At 36.4% G+C, this 25,328-nt stretch overlaps 1 pseudogene; it reads right to left on the bottom strand.

Annotated features, from left to right (window-relative positions):
* Nucleotides 1–364: 364 nt before the first annotated feature.
* Nucleotides 365–2,014, bottom strand: LOC143657833 (importin subunit alpha-1 pseudogene; annotated as a pseudogene).
* Between the last annotated feature and the right edge of the window lie 23,314 nt (nt 2,015–25,328).

The following is a 25,328-nucleotide window of genomic DNA, read 5'->3' as shown; positions in this document are numbered from 1 at the left end:
GATAAGTTATGAATGTCTGTTCTATCAAAATGAGATGATAATTTTATAACTGCTTTTTGCATTTTTTGTTTTGTCTTTGTTTTTCTTTTCTTTTTGTGTTTCTTTTTTATTGTTTACAATTTTTTTTTGGATTTTAATCTTTATTTACAGGACACTGCAAGATATGAAATTCCACACAGAAATAAGAAAATGCATTGAGAGGACAGGTTTCATATAGTATGTACAGTTTAGAACTGTTCAAGTATAGTATTGTTGTAAAAAGTGCTACATAACAAATCACATTTAAAAAGAGTTCTTAAAATAGAGAAACAACAAGACAAATGTATACCAAACAGAGTACACAAACAAACCTCAGCTGTACAATCTAAAAGTTAAAAGTCTCAGGAGTACTATCCTGAACTTGGAAGGTATAGCCTTCAGAGGTAGTTTCTGGCACAACATTCTGATCTTCTTCCTCTCCAGAGAAATACTTCTCAATCAAGCTTAATGAAACCTTGTAAACAGACTCATTTTCATGGTTTTGCAGAGCTTCAATTTTGTCCAAGCCTCCACATTCTTCAATCATTATACTAAGTTTCTCAGTTTCACCTAGTTTCTCAGCAGCCTGAAAGATGTTTGAAATGGCATCCAGAATAACCAGAATAATTTTGATATCTTTCACAGTTAAAAAGTTCATCAACGGTTCTATTATGCCACAATGGACAAGATATACAATCTGTTCAACTGTTCCACCACTTGTATAGTTGGTCACAGCCCACACAGCTTCCTTTTGTGTTTTAAAGTCTGCCTTAGAAAGAATACTAACGAGGAATGGGACTAATCCATGATTGACTACTTGCTGTATCTGGTCCTGACGGCCAGCTGTAATGTTTGACATTGTCCATGTAGCTTCCTTCTGAATATTAGTTTTGGGGTTAGTTAGTAGGTTGGGAAAGACAGCAAGTGCTCCTGCATCGATTAAAACCTGAATCTGTTCATCTGTCCCAGTAACAATATTTCCTATGGCTCTTAGTGCAGGAGTCACAATTGGCAATTCAGTAGCCCCTAGAAGCTTCACAAGCTGTGGCACAACTCCAGTTTTCACAACCATTTCAATCCATTCATTTGGACCTTCAGTAAGATAGGAAATGGCCCAGCAGGTATCTGCCAATACTTCAGGATCATCATGATGCAGGAGACTCACTAAAGTAGGAAGAATTTGCTCAACAGCATCTAATGGGGGTACAGGATTTTTGTTTCGACAAAGGTTGGAAAGTGTCCAAGTAAGATTATGTAAGTAACCACATGCTAAAGATGACATGTCAGGAACTGCAAGTAGAGCCAACAGAGGATCAACTGCACCATATTTGATAACCAAGTCTCAGAAAGATGAGCCATCACCTGCAATGTTTCCTAGAGCCCATACAGCTTGCTCACTGATGTGAGTGTGAGGAGATGCCAACAGAGAAGTGAATGCTGGGATAGCACCTCCATCTACCACAGCCTTGGTCTGTTCTGATGTTCCAGAAGCAATGTTAGTGAGTGCCCAAGTAGATTCAAATTGAATGAGAGTACAATCAGTTCTGCCCAAGAAGGTCACAAATTTTGGAATCAAACCAGCCCGGATTATGTTGTCTATTGGGGGCTGTTTTTCCCTAGAAAGCAGTTTCCTAGCAGCTTGAGTGGCTTGGAGTTGGCTTTCCAAATTGTTGCCATTTATGCCTTTGACAATGTCATCAACAGACCAATTTACAGTGCCCTGGTTATTACGGTTTTCCTGCAGTGGAGAAGTAGCATTATCAGGAAAAGAGCTGACATTTCTCCTTTTCAGCATCTGGTCATCCTTCTTAGCTTTCCTAAGCTCCACATTAACTTCTATACACTGTTGCCTCATTTCTGTACTGTCTTTCCCCTTGTTCTTGAATCTATTAAGGTGGGCAGCTGGTGAATTAGCATTCTCATTGGTGGACATTGTTGTGAGACAAAGGGAGAAAGGTCAGGAGCGGGCTTGGGCTTCCTCAGGAGGATTGACAGTGCTCACAGGTTGCGAGTCTACTGCACTTGAAACGTCCAACATGACTCTGCCTGAAGACTGTCTACAATTGTTTTTGATAAGTAGAAATTAAGTGAAAATTCTAGCACATAGCATGGTTGTAGTATATAAGTGTATTGCCATTTCATTCACAAGTTTAACATTTGAAAGGAATTCTAGAGCTTTTTTCTTCATTTGGTATTTTTCATTTTTTTACTCTGGTGGGGTTTTTTGCATCATGTGAATATGATAAACAAAAGTTAATTGAAATTTTAATCTGTTAATGTTCATATTCACATGGATACATTAAAATATGTTTTATGTTTCAAAAGTAAATTGGGGAGGACAGAACATCTGAAATCCAACAAGAAACAGAAACTATAGGGAAAAAAATGGAAAAATATGAGCAGGGACTCAGGGAATTGAAAGACAATATGAAGCGCATGAATATACGTGTTGTGGGTGTCCCAGAAGGAGAAGAGAATGGAAAAGGAGGAGAAAAACTAATGGAGAAAATTATCACTGAAAATTTCCCAACTCTTATGAAAGACTTAAAATTACAGATCCAAGAAGTGCAGCATACCCCAAAGAGAACAGATCCAAATAGACATACTCCAAGACATTTAATAACCAGAATGTCCGAGGTCAAAGAGAAAGAGAGGATCTTGAAAGCAGCAAGAGAAAAGCAATCCATCACATACAAGGGAAGCCCAATAAGACTATGCGCAGATCTCTCAGCAGAAACCATGGAGGCGAGAAGACAGTGGGATAATATATTTAAATTATTAAAAGAGAAAAACTGCCAACCAAGAATTCTATATCCAGCAAAATTGTCCTTCAAAAATGAGGGAGAAATGAAAACATTTTCAGACAAAAAATCACTGAGAGAATTTGTGACCAAGAGACCAGCTCTGCAAGAAATACTAAAGGGAACACAAGAGACAGATACGAAGACAGAAGAGAGAGCTGTGGAGAAGAGTGTAGAAAGGAAGACTATGAGTAAAGGTAAAAGGAAGGAAAATTAGATATGACATAAAATCCAAAAGGCAAAATGGTAGAAGAAAGTACTACCCATACAGTAATAACACTGAATGTTAATGGATTAAACTCTCCAATCAAAAGACATAGTCTGGCAGAATGGTTTAAAAAACAGGACCCATGTATATGCTGTCTCTACTCAAAGGTCATGAGGCCAAGGACACAAATGGACATTTACATGTTTATAGCAGCATTGTTAACAATTACCAAGTGATGGAAACAGCCAAAATGTCCATCAACAGACAGTTGACTAAACAAACTGTGACATTTACATAAGATGGAATATTATGCAGCTGTAAGACAGAATAAAGTTATGAAGTATATAACAACATGAATGGACCTTAAGGACATTATGTTGAGTGTGATTAGCCAGAAACAAAAGGACAAATACTGTATGGTCTCACTGACATGAACTGACATTAGTGAATAAACTTAGAATATTTCCTTGGTAACAGAGACCATCAGGAAATAGAAATAGGGTCAGATATTGGGTGATTGGAGCTGAAGGGATACAGATTGTGCAACAGGACTGAATATAAAATCTCAGATATGGACAGCACAATACTACCTAACAGTAATGTAATTATGTTAAAACACTGAATGAACCTGCATGTGAGAATGATAGAGGGAGGAGGACTGGGGACATAAATGAAATCAGAAAGAAAGATACATGGCAAAGATCAAGATGGCATAATCTAGGAATGCCTAAAGTGTATAATAATAGTGAAATGTACAATGTACAAATTTAAGAAATGCTTTTGCCTGAGGAAGAACAAAGGAATGTCATTATTGCAGGGTGTTGAAAATAGATGATAATTAATACTTTAAAATGTCACCTTATGTGTGAGACTAAAGCAAAAAATGTTTATTTGTTACAAAATTTATATTTTGACTAGAGCATTTCCTAATATAACTCATGTAGATAGTTTGATTGAATGTCATAAGTACTTGGAATCTCAGGTAGCACATGAGATTTTGTTGGTTTGTCCAGAGTGATGCCCCAATGAATCCCAGAGTGATTTGATCAGTGACTGGAAAAGTATTTGCAAGCCCCCTTTGGGGAATGGTGAGAGTGGGGAGAAATTCAACTTCCCCAAGTTGAATTCTTGATATTCTCACAAGCAGTGTGGACAACCAAAGCTATAGGCTGAGCCCCCAGGCTTGGGGTTTGTTCACATGAAACTTAACCCCACAAAGGATAGGTCAAGTCTACTTAAAATTTAGGCCTAAGAGGCACCCCCGAGAGAGCCTCTTTTGTTGCTCAGATGTGGCCCCTCTCTCCAACACAACGAGCAGTCTCACCACCCTTCCCCTCTCTGCATGGGAGATGACACCCAGGGGTGTGGACCTTCCTGGCAACGTGGGACAGAGATCCTGGAATGAGCTGAGACTCTGCATCAAGGGACTGAGAAAAACCCTAGAATGAGCTGAGAATTAACATCAAGGGATTGAGAGAACCTTCTCGACCAAAGGGGGAAGAGTGAAATGAGACTAAGTGTCAATGGCTGAGAGATTCCAAACAGAGTTCAGAGGTTATCCTGGAGGTTATTCTTATGCATTAAGTAGATATCACCTTGTTGTTCAAGATGTAGTGGAGAGGCTGGAGGGAACTGCCTGAAAATGTAGAGCTCTGTTCCAGTAGCCATGTTTCTTGATGATGATTGAACAATGATATAGCTTTCACAATGAGACTCTGCGAATGTGAAAACCTTGTGTCTGATGCCCCTTTTAGCTACTATATCAGCAGAAGAGTAGAACATATGGAATAAAAATAAATAATAGGGGGAACAAATGTTAAAATAAATTTAGTTTGAAATGCTAGTGGTAAATGAAAGCGAGGGGTAAGGGGTATGGTATGTATAATCTTTTTTTTCTCTGTTATTTTATTTCTTTTTCTGTTGTCTTTTTATTTCTTTTTCTAAATCGATGCAAATGTTCTAAGAAATGATGAATATGCAACTATGTGATCATATTAAAAATTGCCAATTGTATATGTAGAATGGAATGATCTCTTAATGTTTTGTTTGTTAATTTTTTTAATTAATAAAAAAAGTTTAAAAAAGGTAAATTGGATTTCCTTGACTTGTGATTATTCCTTTTTTGATGGAGCTGAATCCACATAACATCAAATGAACTATTTTAAAGTGTACAGTCAGTGGCATTTACTATATTCACAATGTTGTACATTGGCTTTATTTAGTACCAAAACATACTTGTAATCCTCAAAGGAAACCCCATATCTACCACTATCAAACCCAATTAAACATTAATCTTTCTGTCTCTATGGATTTAACTACACTGGCTATTGCATATAAATAGTCATTAAGATATGTGAACTTTTAGGTCTGCCTTCATTAACTTAGCATGTTTGTATATTTGTTCATTGTTATATAATGTGATTACTTCTTTCCTATTTCTGGCTGAATGGTATTCCATTGTATGTACATAATAAATCTTCTGTTCTGTTTTATGGAAGAGTTTGAAAAGTATTGGTGTCAGTTCTTCTTTAAATGTTTTATTGATTTCAACATGAAGATGTCTTGATTTTTTCTTCATGGGGAGGTTTTGGTTTCTCATTCAAATTCTTTGCTTATTATAGTTCTGTTAAAATATTTTATATTTTCTTGAGTCAATTTTTGTTATTTGTTTATTTCTAGTAATTTTTTTCATCCACACTATTTTACTTGTTGAATTACAATTATTTATAGGATACTCATTCAGTCCCCCACTTTAATTTCTCATTTTTGTTAGTGGTGTTTGTCAGTTGAGGTAAAGTCTTGGCAATTTTATTGATGTTTCAAAGAATCATGTTTTGGTTTTGCTGATTTTGTCTTTTGTTTTCTCTTTTGCATTCTGTGTTTGTTTACTTTAATCTTTATTATTTTTTTCTTTCTCATAACTTTGTGCTTAGTCTGCTCTCCTTTTTATAGATCTATACAATGCATAACATGTAAAGTTAGATACTTAATTGGAAATAATTTCTCTTTATTAAAGTAGGGATTTCAAGATACAATTTGCTTGAACACTGCTTTCTTTTCATCCCACAAAATTGGTATGTTATATTATCATTTTCATTCATCTCAATATATTTTGTAATATCCCTTGTAATTGACTTTTCACCCACAGTTTGTTAAATGGGTGTATTTAATTTCCACACTTTTGTAAATTTTCTAGTTTTCCTTATGTTACTGACATGGTTCATTTCATTACTGTTTGAGAATATACTTTGTGTGTTTCAGTCTTTAAAAATTTTATAGACTTCTTTTGTGACTAGATATATGGTCTAATCTTGAGAATATCCCATGTGAGCTTGAAATGAATGGATACTTGCTTCTGTTTTGTGACATGCTCTGTATAGGTCTCCTAGATCTAGGTGGTTTATAGCATTAAGTCCTCTATTACTGATAATAGTCTTACATAGCACAATCAACCCCTCTTTACATTATTGTCACAACTTTACATCTTTATATATTTTGTTCCCAATAACATATGCAATTGTCTCTGAGTCATATTGAGAAAAAGTTTTTTTCATACAAAAAATTCATTAATACTAGCAGTCTTAGCTTACCAGAGCTGCCATGACAAATCCTGGCTTAAGCAACATGCATTTACTGTCTCACAGTTTTGAAGGCTGGAAGACTAAAGTTCAAGTGTCAGCAAGTCCATGTTTTCTGTCATACTTGGTAGAATTGTGGTGATGGAAGTCCTCTGTCACATGGTGATCTCTCTCCCTACTCTGGCTTCAATGTCTCATTCTTTCCTTCCCATCTCTATGTTCAATTTTCTTTGCATACAAAGTATCTCCTATTGGGTTCAAATCCAAATTCATTCCATTCTGCCAGAGAATATCCACAGATCCTATTCACAACTGAGTCCAGACACTGACTTACCTTAGTATATTTGAAGATACCATTTTCAAGTGGGTTTCACCAACATGAGTGTTCACTAAGACTTGTTCTCTATGCATAGAGCATTCCATCTGAAAAACACACATGTAAAATTAAACACCACCTTTCCCTGTCTTAGTGCATTGGTTCTGTTGGAGTATTCCCTTATGCTTAGCTAGGCCCTTTAAACAACTACCTTTGTCTTCACTTCCTAATTTTCTGAAGTTTAATCATCACACTAATGTGGCAACATAGGTTCTTTTTGGTCATTTTCTGAATGAGCACGAATGCTTTCAAAACACATGCTTGGCTTTCTTGATTCCCCTTAAAAACAAGTTTTTCAAAATATTTCTAAAATAGGCCTCTTCAGCTTTCCTAGATAGGATTTTGATGTGTTTATTATTTACTTCCCTAGGCATCTTTTACCCAGCAGAGATTTCTCATTCTCATTCTAATGTTTTCAAGGACCATCCTCCAATTTGCCACTGTTTTTGCCAGGACAGAGTTCTAAGACCAAAGAAAGGCAACAATCTTGCATCTAACCCTCAGGAAATGTCCTGAGAAGTTAAACGAGAAAAGCACAGTTTCTTGAGATCTAAATCTCCCTGCTCCCTCTGGGGAACACTGGAACTAGATGTTGCTGTCTGCAGAACCATCCCACACTTGAGATGTGGGGTTATAGGGCTACGTAGAAATGCTGTAAAGTCTCTCCTCATTTGTTACCTTTTTGATTCAGCCTTCAATGTGGTTGCTGTAAACCTGTGACTATTTGTTATGATAAATACGACTTTGTTAGTTTATGCTTTTTATTCATTGTTTCTGAGAACAGAAGATCCATTGGAGCTTCCTAATCTGATGTCTTTGTTCATATTGTGAGCTACACAATTTCAAGTGTGAATACCACCCATATTAAATCATTGCTTCTAAGACAATGGATTTTAAGGTCTCTACACATTGACATTGTAAAGAAGGTTTTTATAAAGCTTAAACAGTAGCTAACTTTTCTTAGGTAAAGAAGGATTTTATAAAGCTTAGCAGTAGCTTATTTTTCCTGCTTAATTTAGCTATTTACATATATTTTAGCTTCTGAATAACAGAAATATCCAGCAAAAACATTTGTGTCATCTTATATTCACTGCTATACATTTGGTGTGAGTTGAAAAGAAAAGAATTATGGGCCCCATCAGGCTGAAGATAAACAATCCTGGCGCCAAGATTACTTGTTAAGATTACTTGTTGTAAAACTGTTAAGAAATGCTTATTGTAAAACTGTTCTTATCTGCTTTTTTGCAAAACAGCACCTGTGACCCATGCTCAACCCCCACCCCCCTCATCTTACCCCTTAAAAAGGCTTTTGCAAACTCAGACGGGGGTCTCTCTGTTCCTGCGTGTTCAGGGAGCCCCACACATGTGTGGAAAATAAACCCCTTGCATGTTGCATGAGAGAACGTCTCTTGGAGTCCTCCTTTGCGTGGCAAAACTCTCGGATTCTCAAATTCTTACAACATTATTTGTCTTTTTTTTATGATGATATCTAGAATCCATTGCCAGAGATTCTGATTTAATTGTCCTTGGTTCTAAAATTAACATTTAGAATTTAAAAGATCCCAAGATTATTTGAATAAGCATTAAAGTTTGAAAACCACTTCCATAAAGAAGTAGAGACCAAAACAGGACCTTGCAACTTTCAGTGTGAGGTACATATGCTCTTTGTTTCACACATCTTAAGAGCTTTCTAGAAAGGCAATTTCAAAGGGTCCTCCACAAACCTACTAAATCAGGAACTGAATTTTTACAAGATTGGAGAGATTCATGTGATTGTTGATGCATGAGCAGCATTGGTTCTCAATTGTCTTCAGCTCCCCACACCTATACAGAAAAGTGAGGATACTGCCACTGTCTCCTTCTGTTCACATCCAAAAGCATCTCTGCTTAGAGGAGAAAATACAGATGGTTGCCAAGAAAAGCTAACATTTGGCAGTGAACTTTTGCTGTCCCAAACTGTTTCCCTTCTTTTGGATGTTGGACCAAAATGAAAGAGTCTTAGGTTGAGATACTGAATAATATAACGACCAATAGTGTAATAAACAAGAATTCCCCCATACCTTATTTCTGAGAAGTATGTATTTTCAGTTATTTTAAGACTTCTTTGTATTTTTCAGTTTTTGGTCATCTTTTTGTCTTTAATTTTATCTTTCCAAATTTATACTCATCTTTAGATACCTCCATGTATCAAATGATGAGTATTTTCATTTACACACTATACCTGCCCAACTCCTAGCCTGAACCTTATCCCAAAATAATTATATCATGAATCTTGTTAAATGTAATTAGTGTTTATATTATTTTTGAATATATATAAAACCTTTATTGCTTTTTTGTAGGGTTTTTTCCCATTAGAATGTTATTCTGGAATCAGCTGTTATTTTAATATGTCCTTTTCTTCACTTTCATTGCATCTAATCAATTATTATCCCTAATATGCAAAATAATTGTAAAATTAGTCCCCATCGTTTAATTTCAAGCTATAATCTATTATATCTACATTTTTTCACCTGACAATCCTCCTTTTGATAGCCCTCTCTGTTGTTACTTCACTGCTGAGTTTTGTGGGCCTGCTGGTACCTACATTCTAGTGCACAATTTCTCATGCTTTTGCATATTCTTTAGTTCTCCTTTGAATTGGTTGCCCAAATTGAGCAGTCCGTGGTCTCACCATTTTTACACTTCTTCCTTTGTAGTAACTTTTTTGCAATAACTTTCTCATCAGTTAGTTGTAAATACATAGAGAATTGGTTATGACCCTGGATGCTTGCCTTTTCTTATTTGATCCTCACTCATTTGGGTAATTTGACTGTTAGAAAGGCAGAAAACTAACAGACTCACTTTCCACTTAGAGTTTTATAAGCTTTCTCTCATGAAGTGTGGATGCTAATGTCATTTATTATCTGTTTATATTTGTCATCTGTGTTTCTTTTCATGTAAACCTTGAATCTTCTGAACATGCCAATGTTTCTGAAATACGGCAATACTGAAACTATCCATTTTCACAATCTTCTCCTACATCTTCATTATGATACTAGTCAAGATTTTGAAACCTTTCTCATGGGTCTGACTAGTATATTTTCTTCACAGCAGGGTTCAGACCAGGATGCAGTGTCTCTTCATCAGGGTAGAGTGTTTTGGGTCTCTAGTGGTTCTTGAAGAATTATATGAGAATCTTTATAAATATATGATGTAGTTGCTTAAATTAGGATCATGAGTCTATGTCTTTTGTAGTCTCACCCCTGCAGGGATCCACAGCATTGAGAGTATTTATCAGGGAGACAGATAGTTAGTGATGTGGCAGGAAAGTAGCAGGAGGATTGGAATTGTCATGAAACATTTTCAGTCTCAAAACCACCCTTGAGCTCACATAGTTACTGAATTTAAGCAATAAGTGCTTTACTACTATGCCAGTTTACACATAGAGAGATTTCATTCCTTGCTTTACCTGAAATGGTGGCCTTAGGGGTCATGTGGTGATATTGGAGCCATGTTTATTCCCAAGCAGTTTGTGTGTACTTGATCTCAGCAGCATATGAATAACTTCACCTGTTCTGTGGGGTGACCATAGGCTCTACTGCATTAGTGACTTGTTCACACAGTCACCTATTCCTGGGATTCCTTATGACAACAATACCCTGCATGGCCTTCTTTTAGATACTCACCTAGGTTTTAATAGTTTGAATATTGAAGCCCAACCTTGTTACCTATCAAGAGCCTGACAAAACCTCTGTGTTTTCACCAAAGTATGCACCACTAGTAATACATTTTTCTTAACTCTCTTGACCCAAATGTACTCCAGAAGGGCAGGTATCAATTCTGCTTATCTCAGGATTGTATATCACATGTGGCATGTGAAAAGTCTCAGAAACTCTGTTGAAAGAATGACAGATATTTTGATTTAGGCATTTGTTCTTTATTAATGCCCATTTTTTAGGAGTCATGTTGAGGGAAACCACTTGTAAGTATTTGAGGAACTCTGAAGAAATCAGTTCTCAGTCAAGAAATGCTAGCAATTAGTTGGGCAGTGGCTGGGAGCTTCCTGATATAGTTTCATTGGTGATTAAATAAAAGCCATCAATGTTCACTGTCACAAACTGAACTGGTGAACACCTGAACTGGTATAGCCAAGGATGGGACAAAAAAAAAGAGAATTGTTTGATCCTAATTGTTTGAATTTGTCAGGACTTAAGACTATTTTCAGGTTAAAAATCTTTTAGGACATAATCTAAGCCATAGCAATAACAGTGAATTTTCATAAATAAACAATTATACAAAGCATATTTTTGTCTCATGCTCTTTGGGGACCCATTAAATGAGTTCAAAGATTTTCTATTTTATTAAAATTATTTCTAGGCTTCATATCTAAAATGATTAAGAATATTGTTTGATTACTTACTTTAAACTATGACTTCTATTGTGATTGTCCCTTTTTAGCTATTTTAATAAACTGTTCAGATTTTTCAATATTGTAGAATTTATCAGGATAATATTGACATTTTCTGAATTCATCATATGAGCTTTTTAATCTTGTTAGAATTAGTCTTTCAAGGAATATATCATTGACTTGAAGACCTTTGATACTATTTAAGTTTTGAAAAATTATGAGTTTTCCTTTTCTTTCTTCTTTAAGGATTGTTCTGTTGCCTGTGATTAGTATATTTTAATCAGGATTCACACATTTCCACATAATTCTCTTCAAACTGAATACAATGTTTTCTAATTTGATGCAATTTGTTAGACCCAAACTTCATACTTCTCATAAAGAGGGCCTGACTGATCACTCCCTGAACTCAGAAAAAATTATTTGTCTAAAACTTAAATAATAATTCATTGCTGCTATTATAAATAAACATGTTAATTGAATATCTTTATTGAGCTTACTTAAAAGCACTCTGCATCAACTATTTATTTTACCATTCAGAATAAGAAGTTGGTTAAAATGCCACCTACATTTTTCAGCTGAACAAATTAGTTTTCCTTGGCACGAATAGGTCATATTTAGTGATGCTTGAATTTATCCTGTGGCTGTACAAGCATGAGTTGCATTTGGCAACAGGGATCATTATATTCAATCCTGGCCTTCAGATACACTCAGTCTTAAAGTTCCTTTGCTGTTTAGTAGCATGCCTATTTCTGGTGTATCTTAGTATTAGGTGTCTACCACCCGCTGTAACAACTGCCAATTGTTGAGGCCCCCTAAGTGGCATATTGAAGGTTTCCAAGCTGTAATGGCCCTCAGAAACAATTTTTACTGCAGAGATAGGCCTTTCTAGTTTGAAGTTTTTGGTTCCCAGGAGGAAACTCTTTAAATAAGTTACATTGTAATTATTCCCCTGTATATGAGGCTGTGACACAAGGCTATCTGGGGCATTTCTCAAAAATTTCAGGCAATCCCATTAGGTCTTTCAGGTCAATTCTATTCCCCAGGCTTAATAAATACTCTTTTGCATCCTTGCCATGTCTGTTAATCTCCACATTCTTGCCATTCCACTCAAATTCAGCACCTTATTTGAAATCTATTTGAGAAACAAAACAGGGACTTTTGGAGGTAGGTATTTTGAGACATTAAATTTGAAAATATTCTTCTGCTGGCATCTCTTCATAGAAGCTGAGGCATCATCCTTTATCCCAGCTGACTTCTTTACTTCTAACTTTGTGTTTGATTCTCATCCCTTGCTAAAGTATCATGAATTTTATATCATTATTTAGAAATAATATAATTTATCTTAGAATCTACCCCATTTAAAATCTGATCCAGGCTCTTTGAATTTCAACATGTTCTAAAATCTTCCATTCTGAAACTTGATGAGCAGTTAAAACATTTTTGAACTTTTATTTACAGCTGCTGACCTCTAATGTACTTTTCAGTGCAAGTTGGGAGCAGAGCCCATACATCAGATTCTCTCTTCATCCCACCCCTCTCACCCTCTCCAATCTGAGTCTTTATTCCCATTTATTCATGGACATCAGTTTTGATGATAGTAATATTTTCATCAATATAGCAGTCTCATGAGATTTTTCAGCCCTCATCTTATTTCATCCTAAGCAGAATTTGAGTAATTCCTGCTTATGGAATCTTCTTTTTTCTCCAGACAATTTTGACTGTTCTCACAGGTTAGATTCCTAGAACCTGATGTGTAGGATATTTATTTAGAAGTGGCTCTTGGGATAAATGTGGTGGAATGGAGAGGAGAGAAAGAAATCCTGGGCAGAGGGAAAACTGAATCTGCAAAGCAACCTTATTACTGGCATGGCCCAGTATATAAGCCATGAACTAGAATGGCCATAACTACATACCCTGGTCTCCTTCAATCACCCTGGGAGTGTGTGACATTATGGCATGTGGTTTTCTGCAGGTGAGGTAATCCTCAAATATCCAGACAAATAAAGGACATTGTCAGAGTGTGGATAACATTCAGAAGCTGAGCAGGAAAATTTTCACATAAGAAGGATCTTAGTGGACCATTTAAATGTCCATCCAGTTCACCTCTTGTCTCACTTGGATCTATCTTTATTCAGGGAGGTGTTCCCCCAGGTCTCTCTTCCTGAAGGAATCTGTAAGAGGAAGTGTATTTGTACATAATGCTACCATGGCCTCAGGTGTTCTTTGAGCCAGTCAGTATCCTTCTACCTTGTACATTCTAGATTTACCTCACCACCACATGGCACCTCTTTCAGTCTTAGGTCTTACCCTTGATGGGTCAGATCTCTTTGTCACAATGCCTTGCTCAGGCAGGGTTCACTAAATTTTCCACTATTGACAAAGTTTAACGGGAGAATATAGAGAGGTACCTAAGTAAATCATGTAGGTGCCAAACATATTCTTCCTTCTTCGTGTAATATAACAGCATGCCTTCTTCCCCCTGATCAAATTAATCACTCTTACGAAGGTAGGGATCCCTATTCTTGCCTGTCAGGCCCTCATCATAAACAGCAAGAAGTACCCAGCTGGGACTAAAGCAAAGAGTTCAATGGCAGCATTCTTGACCTTCTGTCTTTCAAATAAATAATAGAATCAGTTTATCAATGCTGTCAGTGTATTTGGTGTGAATTGTGGGCAGAATTTAATCATACTAATTTGGCACTCAACATATTAATATATTGAACCATATCTTCATGTTTATAGAACTATATAAATTTTATTGCTCCTTTTTCAAACTGGCAAACAACAATGAATTGCCTCTTTGCCAGTTTTAAACTGTTGTGTGCCTCAGGAAAGACAACTAGCAGACATCACCAAATGCCTTCCCAGCTGACAGAGAAACCCTGAACATCATCAGCCCCTTCTTGAGTCAAGAGATCTTTCTCTAGATACCTTAGTTCTGTCATTTTATGGCCTTGAACAGTAGTCTTGTAAATTAACAAATTATCTTTATAAAATCCAAACCATTTCTGGTATACTGCATTTCTAGCACAATTTACAAACTAAAACAGTTATTGGTACAAGAGATGTAGACAGCAGTGGTTTGCAAATGCCAAATATTTTTGAAATGGCTTTTTAAATGGATAAGAGGGGATTCTGGGAGACTTGTGAGGACCTTTATAGAGAAAGCTTACATTGTTTAAAGAGACTGTTGGCATAAATGTGGACTCTAAAGATACTTCTGATTAAGGTCTTAGACAGAAATGGTATATGTGTTATTCCAAACTGGAAGAAAGGTGATCCTTGCTTTAACGTGGCAGAGAATTTCACCAAATTGAGTCCTGGTTATGAATGGAAGGTGAAATTTAAAAGCCACAAGCTAGGATACTTAGCTGAAGAGTTACACAAATGTGGAAAGTGTGGCCTGGTTTCTTCTTGCAGGTTATAGTGAAATGTGACAGGAAAGAGATAAGCCAAGATCTGAACTCTTGTGTACAAAGAAACTAGAAACTGATGGTCTGGAAAATTCTGTGATTCCAAGAAGGAGGACCCAAGATAATAGTGTCTCATGTGAGGATTGAACTGAACATGGAACTTGTAAGCTACTACAGAAAAAGCAAGGATTGGAGATGGAATTATCCAGAGAGGATTGGTGGAAAGTCCTATCAACTGGTAGGTATGAGCCCAGTATTCTGCCTAGAAAATCAACAAGAGTTGACTATTGATCAAGAAGAGTTGTCTTTCCCAAGCCAGTCTGCACTTGAAAGGGACAGAAAAGGGACAGATTGAAGGAAAAATAACTTCAAAGGCAGAACCATGGAAGCTAAGGTCTAAAACCAAGAAAATTCAGGCCAGGAAAGCAGGTCTCCATGCATTTGGAGAGTGTGAGTTTGCCCTGAAAGCAGAGGGCAGGTCTTCTGCCTCAATGTTCAGGAAGAGTTTTGGTGACTGGGCCTCAGAGAGGGTGGAACTCATTCCTTGTGGTTTGGGGAGAGTTTTGCTGCTCCTCTATTTTTCTGAGGGTGTTTAGAGTGGCTCTAGAGATGGCAGAGATCCCAGGTGCTCTACCAATGCTTGTTGAGAGTGTAAACAAATAAACGGTGCTCTCCTTTGTCCCCCAAGGTTGTACTCTTCACCTCAGTGTTTGAAGAGGGCTGTGTTTCTACAGTCTTAGAAAGGGTGGGACTGCTACTTTCTAAAACCCTGAGGATAAATGGATCTCAGACTTTGAAATCTAATGTATTTTGCCCTGTAGGTTTTCGAAACTGCTTGAATCAGTGAACTTTGTTTTCCTAGAATTCTTCCCAATGGAAATGATAATGTTGACCATATGACTGTGCCTCTTGTAAATGTTGGCAACAGATAACTTGTTCTGAGTTTTACAGGTCCAGAGCCCGGGGAGAATTTTGCCTTGGGACAGACTGCATATAACTGAATTTGATGAGGTTTTTTTTTAACTGGTTCTGACTTTGTATTTCATTTGTATTGTTAGGAAAATGCTTTGAGGCTTTATGATATTGTAATGGAATGAATGTGCTTTATATATGGAAAGAATATTTGTTTTCCCTGGGGTCCAGGGGTAGGATTTGCTGCTTTGAACTGTTGTTTACCCCCCAAAAAACCATGTTCTTTAATCCCAATTCAATATTTTTGGGTGAAATCACTTTTTATGCAATTTTATTGAGATGTATTCACACAGCATACAATCTATCCAGAGTATACAATTGAAGGCTCACAGTATCATCATATAACACATCACTACATTCAATTTTTTAATCATCACATAGTTGTGTATGCATCACCATGAATATCTGCATCACTTCAGAAAAAGAAATGAAAAAAATCATAAATTCCATACCCTTACACCCCTCCTCATTTACCACTACTATTACAATCTACCCAAATTTTTTACCCCTCATCCCACCCATTATGTAATTATTTATGTCCTTAATTTTTGCTCATCTGTTGGTTAGATTATTTTTTATTAAGGTGCATCCATGGAGATTTAAGCCACCCAGTTGTGGGTGGGACCTTTAATTAGGTTGTTTCCATGGAGATGTGGCTCCATACATTCAAGCTGGGTCACCTACTGGAGTCTTTTTGTACAGAACCAATTTAGAAAATGCTTCAGAGCCAACACAGAGAGAAACACTTGTGCAGAAAAAAATACCCCTTGGGAAGCTCTCTGAAATCCAGAATCCATTTGAAAGGAGTATCAAGGAGAGAAAGCTAGCAGACATAACCATGTGCCTTCCCAGATGAAAGGGATCCCTCAAACCTCCATCATGGCAGGCAAAAATTCTGCCAGTGAGCCACCATTGCACAACTGTATATTGGCTTTTAAAAAAATTTACAATACCAAATTTTGGCTAAAGTGGAGAGCAACTGAAACTCTCATAAATCACTGGTAAAAATGCACAATTGTACAGAAACTTGGGATAAGTCTGATAGTTGAAAAATTAAACATACATGTATCGTATATATCATATGACCCAAATTTCCACACCTAGCCATTTATCTTAGAGAAATGAAAACCTAGGTTAACAAACAAATCTGTATAGAAATGTTTATAGCAGCCTTATGCATAATTGCCCCAAATTGGGAAATAATCTAAGAATCCTTCAATTGGTGAATGGTTAAACTGTGATAAATTCATACAATGAAGCACCACTCAGCAACTTTATACATACAGCAAGGATGGATCTCAAATATATAATGCTAAGTGAAAGATAAGTCACATTCAAAATGCCTCATTCTTTATGATTACATATATATGATATTTTCCTGCCCATGCAAAAAAAAGCAAATGAATATATTTTTATTTGAGCATATATTTTTTAGCAAAATATTTATCTTAAATAGACTACACTAATGTTCACATCCTTAGAAGTGTTGGTTGATTACAAGCCCTTTAATACATGAAGAGTAGTAGAGCCCTTCTACCTGTAGATTCTCCAGAGTACTTACACAGCATATAAAAATCACTAAAGAGTGAGTTCTCTGGGAAAAGATATATAGGTTAGTTTTTGTATTTTAGGAGGAATTAAAGGATATCTGCATAATTTATTAATTTGATTGTAATGATGGTGTTAAAGAAGGCATATGTTGATTATGTGTATCTTTCACCTGAATTAATGAGAGTAAGTTCTGGATTATAGATGATCACACTTTCAACTGCATTAAAGGAGAGTCCTCCATGAAAATGTTACCTCTTCCAAACTGATAAAGAACCTCTGAGTGTGGAATTTGATGAAAGCATCATCAGTAAGTATTGATTTACTTGCATTTTGGCCTGTTTGGGCTCTGTTTTATAAGGAAGCGAATTTTAAACAAAAAGGAAAATCCTTATTTACTTTCTAATTATTGAATTTGACTGAAGGCATTTAGGCCCAGGCTATTTGAGGTCAGGTTAGGTTATAGTGGACAAAACTTTCTCTAGATTCAAAGTTCATTAGTACTTTTCTCAGGGAAACTTGTCTAAAATCATTCAAGGAATAAATTCATGAATTTAGACTAGTAGGAAGCATAGACAAATGAACTAATACATGAATAATGACACATTTTATGAGTGACCTGAAGAAAGGAACTCAGTGTTTAAACCTGGCTCAACATCTTACTCATCTCTGTATGGAGCAGGGACAAGGAAGGACATGATAAATATTGTTCTCAGTAAATATGTATTGATGTGAGTAAGTGTAGGTTATGTTGGACAGTAAACATCAGGTGAGCCAGAAGCTTCTGGGTTGTGAATTCAATTTTATGAAAGTTTACACATTGGAGGGGAACCTGGGCATGGGGCATAACTATGAGAACAAACTATATGAAAAGGATATTTTCACAATAAGGTGCATCATCTGATTATTGAAATGAGAGGTGGCATTCAGGTAATGGTGTAAGCCTTAAGGACTTTGAACTGGGAAGCAAGCAGAAAAAGTTTAAACTCTGGCTGTGTCTTTTTCTAGTCATGTACTTTTCTAAGATTACAAACCTTAGAAAAATTTCTGGTTTTCTAAGGTTTCTGAACCTCTTTTCATTTAATTTGTTAAATAGGTAAATCTGTCTTAATCAATATGGTTAATTTAAAGATTAAATAAATTCAACTCTCCAAACATATTTAATACAATGTTGTTTATGTGAATTCAGGAACAAATTCATAAGTTAATCTGACTGTCTTCAGAAAATATCATCATTTGTCCATGAAATAATTATATAATTATTAACAACATTAATAAAAATTTAAAACATAGAAGATCTTCTACACCTATAAATTGTGAAATGAAAGATGTTACAACTGAAAACTATTAATATATTATAAGATGTCAACTGCCATTTTACTAATTTCAAAGTGAGGTATGGGTTTTATTCCAAATCCTTAATTCTATTTAATTTGAGCCTTCTGAACCTATCAGGATTGTGAGATGTTATGACACATGTGCATATGTGACTTTTTGATGCAAGGGATTTTCAGGAATATATTTGTAATACAGCAGCCATCCATTGATCCCTCAAAGTGGAACAAGTCTTTGATAATAAAATGCATAGTTTCTTGGTTATCTCAATCCAGCAGGATGAGATCATAAGTAAGTATTGAGAGAGTGATAGTGTTAGACATTTAATGTGGAAGAACCAGGAAAATTTCAGACAAATATCCTCAGAAGGACAGCTACAAGGCAAAGTAGGACAGGGGTGAGAGTTGAGAGGATGGGGGTGGATATTTCAGAAGCCAGACATATTGATAGCTGAGAAAATCCACAGTGATTTCTCTGGATGTGGAGATCAATGTTTTGAGTCAGGAAGGGAATGGAAAATCTCTGAAAACCATGGGCTGATGAAGATATAGAACTCAATGATTTTTGTCTTATTTGTATGAAGAAGTTAATCTCTTAGAACATATTTCATGTTCCTACTTATTGGATTGGGGTTATTCCCAGGTGGAGGATTAGGAGTCATGAGAGTTGTGTCTGGAACTCAATGATAAGTCCAGAATCTAATAGCTTCTTTCTACATTCTCAGTTTTGTTTACCTAGTGCTTATCTTGTTGTGAGTGTAAACCCAGAGGAAGACAATTCTCAGCTGAGCTGTTGACTATCCAGCCACTGGTGAGTAAGGAATACTTCTTTTTACTGAAACTAACTGTGTATTTTCAGCAGATGGGCATAGATATTTGTGCTAGTTTGAAAGGATTTATGTGCCCTAGAAAAGCCATGCTTGAATCCTAATCAATCTTGTAGGATCAATGGTTTCTTCTAATCCCTATTCAGCACTATAGGTTGGAAACTTGATTAGGTTATCTTCATGGAGATGTGGTTAATCGTTTGTAAGTATTATACTTGGTTAGATGGAGACATGTTTTCACCCATTCTGTATAGATCTTGATTAGTTTAGTGGATTCTTTTAAAAGAAGAAGCATTTGGGGAATGCTTCAGAATGACATAGTCACATGAAGCAGAAAGTCCACCAGCCTGTGACCTTTGGAGATGAAGAAGAAAAATGCCTCCCAAGGAGCTTCATGAATCAAGAGGCCTGGAGAGAAAACTAGTACACACCACATTTGCCATGTGCCCCACCAACTGAGAGAGAAATGCTGAATGTCATCACCTTCTTGAACTAAGGTATCTTTATCTGGATGCCTTAGATTGGACATTTCTATAGACCTGCTTTAATTTAGGCAATTTCACAGCCTTAGAACTGTAAACTAGCAATTTATTAAATTCTCCTTTTTAAAAGCTGTTCCATCTCTGGGATATTGTATTCTGGCAGCTAACAAACTAGAACAATATTTTAATCTCATTAAGAAGCTATTCAAGGATCTGAGCTAAATTTATACTTATCCTGGCCTCTGGAATGATGATTGTTCAAGTTCACTGAAAAAGGATTAGAAGAAGCTGTTGTTCTCACAACACTGACTAGGATTAAAACATGGTTTTTGCTTTTCTAGGGCACATAAATTCTTTCAAACTGGCACATTCCACCCTCTGGACCCAAAAAAAGACATGTTTTCCCCATATACAAAATGTATTCATTCCATTACAATGTCAGAGAACCTTAAACCATTTCAGTAACGTTACAAATACAATATAAGGATAAAACCAGTAAAAGTCTCATAAAGGTCAGCTGCAGGCTTGGACAGTTGTAAGGCAAAATTTTCTTCTGGGTCTGGACCTGTGAAACTCAAACAAGTGTGAAACTCAAACAAGTTATCTGCTGCCAACATACAAAGGAGAAACAGTCATAGGATACATGTACCCATTTCCATAGGGAGGAAGGAACACATGGGTCACAGGACCCAAGCAGTCTGAAAAACCTGTAGGGCAAATTCCATTAGATTTCAAATCTGAGGTCATTTATCTTTGAGACTTTAGAAAACAGCAGTCCCACACTTTCTACGGGTCTATGCTTGCCTCTCTGAATTCAACATTGGGAGACACTGGAGAGACCACCTTTTACTCAGATCCACCCTCTCTAGGCATCAGGGCCACACCCAGCCTCACTTCAAGCTTTAGGGTACACACTCAACCCCTCCATGTGGTGGAAGCCTTACTCTCCCCAATCCCCAAAGAGTGTGCTGCACCCTCTCCCAGGCCTGAGGCATCATCACTCTTCAACTTCAATGAGGTGGAAGGTCCATCCTCTTCCTTTGGGCAAGCTCACCCTCTCCACATGCTTGGATGGGTCCACTCTCCTAACCTGAGGCTTCTTGACTTCAGACCTCAGCCTCCATGATTCTACCTTTGAAGTTATTTTTCCCCCAATGTGCCCCTTCTCTGTCCCTCTCTGTTCTGACTACCAGTGGTTCTTTTCACACAGCTCCTGCAACACTTTCATTGGCTTTATATAAGGTGGTCTCAGATCATGTCCATCAGACATAAGAAGTTTCCACAAATCTGTCTTGGATAACTTGATGTCCAATCCTGGTTTTCTCTGAAATAGCTGGCAGTTTCCACATTTGGTTAATCTTCATGTGGGGCCCTATTCTCTGGGTTCCCCCCCTTTCCAGAAGCTCAGAATTTTCCAGAAAATCAACATCTAGTTTCTGTGTACCCAAACATTCAGTTTTCAGCTTATCCCCTTCCTGTTGCATTTTGCTGTAAGCTGTGAAGAGAAACTAGGTTGCACTTTCCACATTTAATTTGGAAATCTCTTCTACTAAATTACCAAGTTCATGGATTTAAAAATCTGCCTTCCATCCAAATCCACAGGTCAATTGTGCCATATTATCTGCCATTTTAAAACAAGGATTACCTTCTTTGCTGTTTGCAATAACACATATCTCATTTCTGTCTAAGACCTTATCAGTAGTATCTTTAGAGTTCACATTTTTACCAACAGTCTCTTCAAAGCATTCTAGGCCTTCTCTATCAAGCTGCTCACAACTCTTCCAGAATCTTCCCCTTATCCATTTTAAAAGCCACTCCAACATGTTTGGTATTTGTAAATTGCAGCACCCCACTTCTCTGATGCCAAAATCTGTTCTACTTTGCTAGCTGACCTGATGGAAAAAAACAGAATAAAAAGGAAGGCTTTTAAAAGGGGAATTTAATGAGTTGCTAGTTTACAGTTTTAAAAACTGTGAAATTGTCCACTTAAAATATGTCTATGGACATATTTTATGTCCAATCTAAGACATCCAGGTAAAGATACCTTAGTTCAAGAAAGCTGATGACCTTCAGCATTTCTCTCACAGCTGGAAGGGCATATGGCAAACATGGTGTCATCTGCTGGCTCTCTTTCCAGGCCTCTTGCTTCATGAAACTCCCTGGGAGGCATTTTCCTTCTTCATCTCCAAAAGTTGCTGGCTGGTAGACTCTGTGGTTCTCTCATCCTTCTGTCATGGTTCTGTACCTCTCTTCTTGTTCTCAAAAGGGACTCTGTCTGAAATGGGGTTTTTTAATATAGGATTTCAACAAACTAATCAAGACCTATGTTGATCCATCTAATCAAGTTTAGCACCCATTATTGATTGAGTCATGTCTCTGTAATGATAATCTAATGTTTCCAACCTATGATAATGAATAGGAATTAGAAGAAAACATTGCTCTCACAAGATTGATTAGGGTTAAAACATGGATTTTCAAGGGTACATCAATCCTCTCAAACTGGCACAGTGATCATTCCTCAATAAGTAATCTTTCCAGCGCAAGTTTGTTGCAGATTCCATTAGGACTCTGTATTCACTGGAGAACTGAGAGAGGTTTGTTCTCATTCAGCCCATGTCCTCTTTAGAGAAATAGTGTACTCATTGATCCTGTTAATGCCTGCAAATGGCTTAGATGTACAGTGAGCTTATTTGATAGAATTGAGTAATAGCAGATATTTATAGTTGGTAGGGAGGCTGGTGTTCAACAAGTGAGTTCATCAGTACAGAGTTGCAGTTGCAAAGATGGAGGGTTTTGCATTGTTGAGAGAAGCAAATGTGATGACTAGTTAATAGAAGGAAAAGAGGAATCATTTATTTTCCTCAAATCATAATTTCTTAATGTTTTAATATTGTATATTTGTACATTTTTAAAACTTTCCAAATGGATACCTAAAATGTTCCATTTCTTTTGTTCTCATGGCTCTTTTCCCCTTATTTTAAGCAATTTATTCAAGTTTTGTAAATAGAAGTAATGAAAAGAATTGTTTCTTTAATGTTAGTTTGTATTTAGGAGTATAGTAAGTAGAGTAAAATTCATGGCACTGAGAAACTTTGTGACAATTTGGAGAGGCCAGAATGGCTTGAGGGCCTTCTTTTATTCTTGAACATGAAGAGGAGGTGAAGATATTAAAGAGAGGATGAACATGGGTTTTGAAGATCCCAAGGAAAATTGAGTTTGAATGATCTCATATCCCTGGAATGGGCAGCTAGGATCATCCTTCAGTATAGGAGTTTCAGGAATCTGTGAAGTGAGCCACTGATCCATACTTGTATTTATGATAAATGCCTGAAGTTATGGAAAATTTAATGAGGCAGCATACACTGTTCCAACTTATCCATGATGCCTATTTAGTTCTGTAGAATGCTATACTTAGCTGCAAAGTTTGCTGCCATTCTATTGAAAAATATAGCTGTATATTATGTTCAGATGCAAAGTACTTTACACATAAGCTCATTAGATCTTTCAAAATTTCAAACTGTTTGTGAAATGATATCATAGATGAGAGAAAACAGGTCATCTGGGGCAGTAATATAACTATAGTTATAAAAGTGGCAACACATGGGTATTCATTGTCCTGTGATGAGTCTGTGTATTTACTTGAAATAGGCAGAAAATGTTTTTTGTTATAAATGCTGAAGTGCAAATTATACCTCACCATCTGCAAGTCATAATGACCAGTTTATTGGGAAATGTCAAGATTATATTAGACCATGTATTTTTTGAGATTTTTAAAATAATTATTGAGTCAAATAATCAGTGTGTATATGTATGTGTCCATACCTGTGAAAGACAGATTACTCAGTATTGAGAATCATCTGACTTGAAACACAAATGCAGTTTGAGCTTTCTGCAACAGTTACCAATTCCTCAGTGCTATGCTCCCAATCATTGTACTCTGAATATTGGCAGATGGCCCTTTCTGAACACTTGTATCTCTGATGTTTTTAGGAGCTAGTGAAATTGAAAGATGTAGTTATAAAATTCACTCAGGCAGAGTGGGTCATGCTGGATTCATCCCAGAGAAGGCTGTTCAGAGATGTGATGCTGGAGAATATCAGTCATCTACTCTCAGTGGGTGAGTATGAAACTTACCTATCTAATCCTCTTAAGAAGTGTTTAGAACAGCTTGTGTATATTGTTTTAGATTTTATTTTATATTCATATTCTATGTTATTTCATAACATGAAAAACTAAGATTTTTGTCTCTCTACTTACTACTTATGTCTAGTTTTTCCCCTGATGAAAATATAATCTTTGTGAACACAAATTCCATGTATTTCTTTTACTCAATTTTAAACACTCAGCACAATGTTGAGAATACAATGAGTATTTTCTATAAGGATAAATAAGGAGATTAAATATGCCCTAAATAATTATTGTGCTCTAGGGATTTTGTGTGGATTCAGATGATAGTAATAACACAACAGGCATATCACTTTCCACATTAACTTAGAATGTTTCAATAGAACTTATTGTATTACTCAGGGTTCTCCAGAGAAACAGAGCCAACAGAAGATATCTATAAATATGAGATTTTATAAAAATATCTCACACCAACTATGTGGATGCATGAGTCAAAATTTTGTAAGGTAGGCACTAGCTGGCAACTCCAATGAAGGTCATCAATGAACTCTCCAGGAGGGGCTGGCTGGCTGAAGAAGACATGGAAGTTCTCTCTTCTCCCTTAAAAGTCTTCAACAAATTCAATTAAATCCAACTGATTTAATCCTCTAAATTCAGAGAGAGAGAGAAAAAGTCATAGGTATAAAATTCTGAAGTTGATGAAACCTTGAAGAAAAGAAAGAAATCAGGAAACAGCATCATGTATCTTGCCATATGGCAAGCTAAGGAATAATGTCTTCCGTGTGTCTCAGAAAGCCACAGTCATGGGGAGAAAATGTTGCCTTGATGATGCATGGATTTGGACATTTTCCAAGGCTCAAATCAATAAACTAATAAATGTTCATTTTTAAAGCAACCCATTTTATGCTATTTGCTTAAGTAGACTAGGAAGCTAAAGACAGAGTTTGGCCCAGGAATTTGATGTGCTTTTGTTGCATATACCACAAATGGCAATACAGCTTCAGAATGGGGTAATTGGTTGAGGCTGGAAGGATTGTGAGGTCATTTATAGAAATGGCTTAGATATCTTTGAAGAGAACATTCAAAGACATATGGATGTGAGAGGTATTTCCAGTAATGGCCTATAAGGAAATGATGATGTATTATGGAGACAGGAGGAAAGATGATTCCTGTCACTATTGAGTTCTGATATTATGTGGAAGATAGATCTTCATTTATGAACTTGGATATTTAACTGAGGCAATTTCCAAGATAAGCAT

This window comes from Tamandua tetradactyla, chromosome 15 (genome assembly GCF_023851605.1).
Source record: "Tamandua tetradactyla isolate mTamTet1 chromosome 15, mTamTet1.pri, whole genome shotgun sequence".
In the NCBI taxonomy this organism is placed as follows: Eukaryota; Metazoa; Chordata; class Mammalia; order Pilosa; family Myrmecophagidae; genus Tamandua; species Tamandua tetradactyla.
Note: the sequence above shows the minus strand (reverse complement) of the source record. Positions and strands in the feature narration are given on the sequence as shown.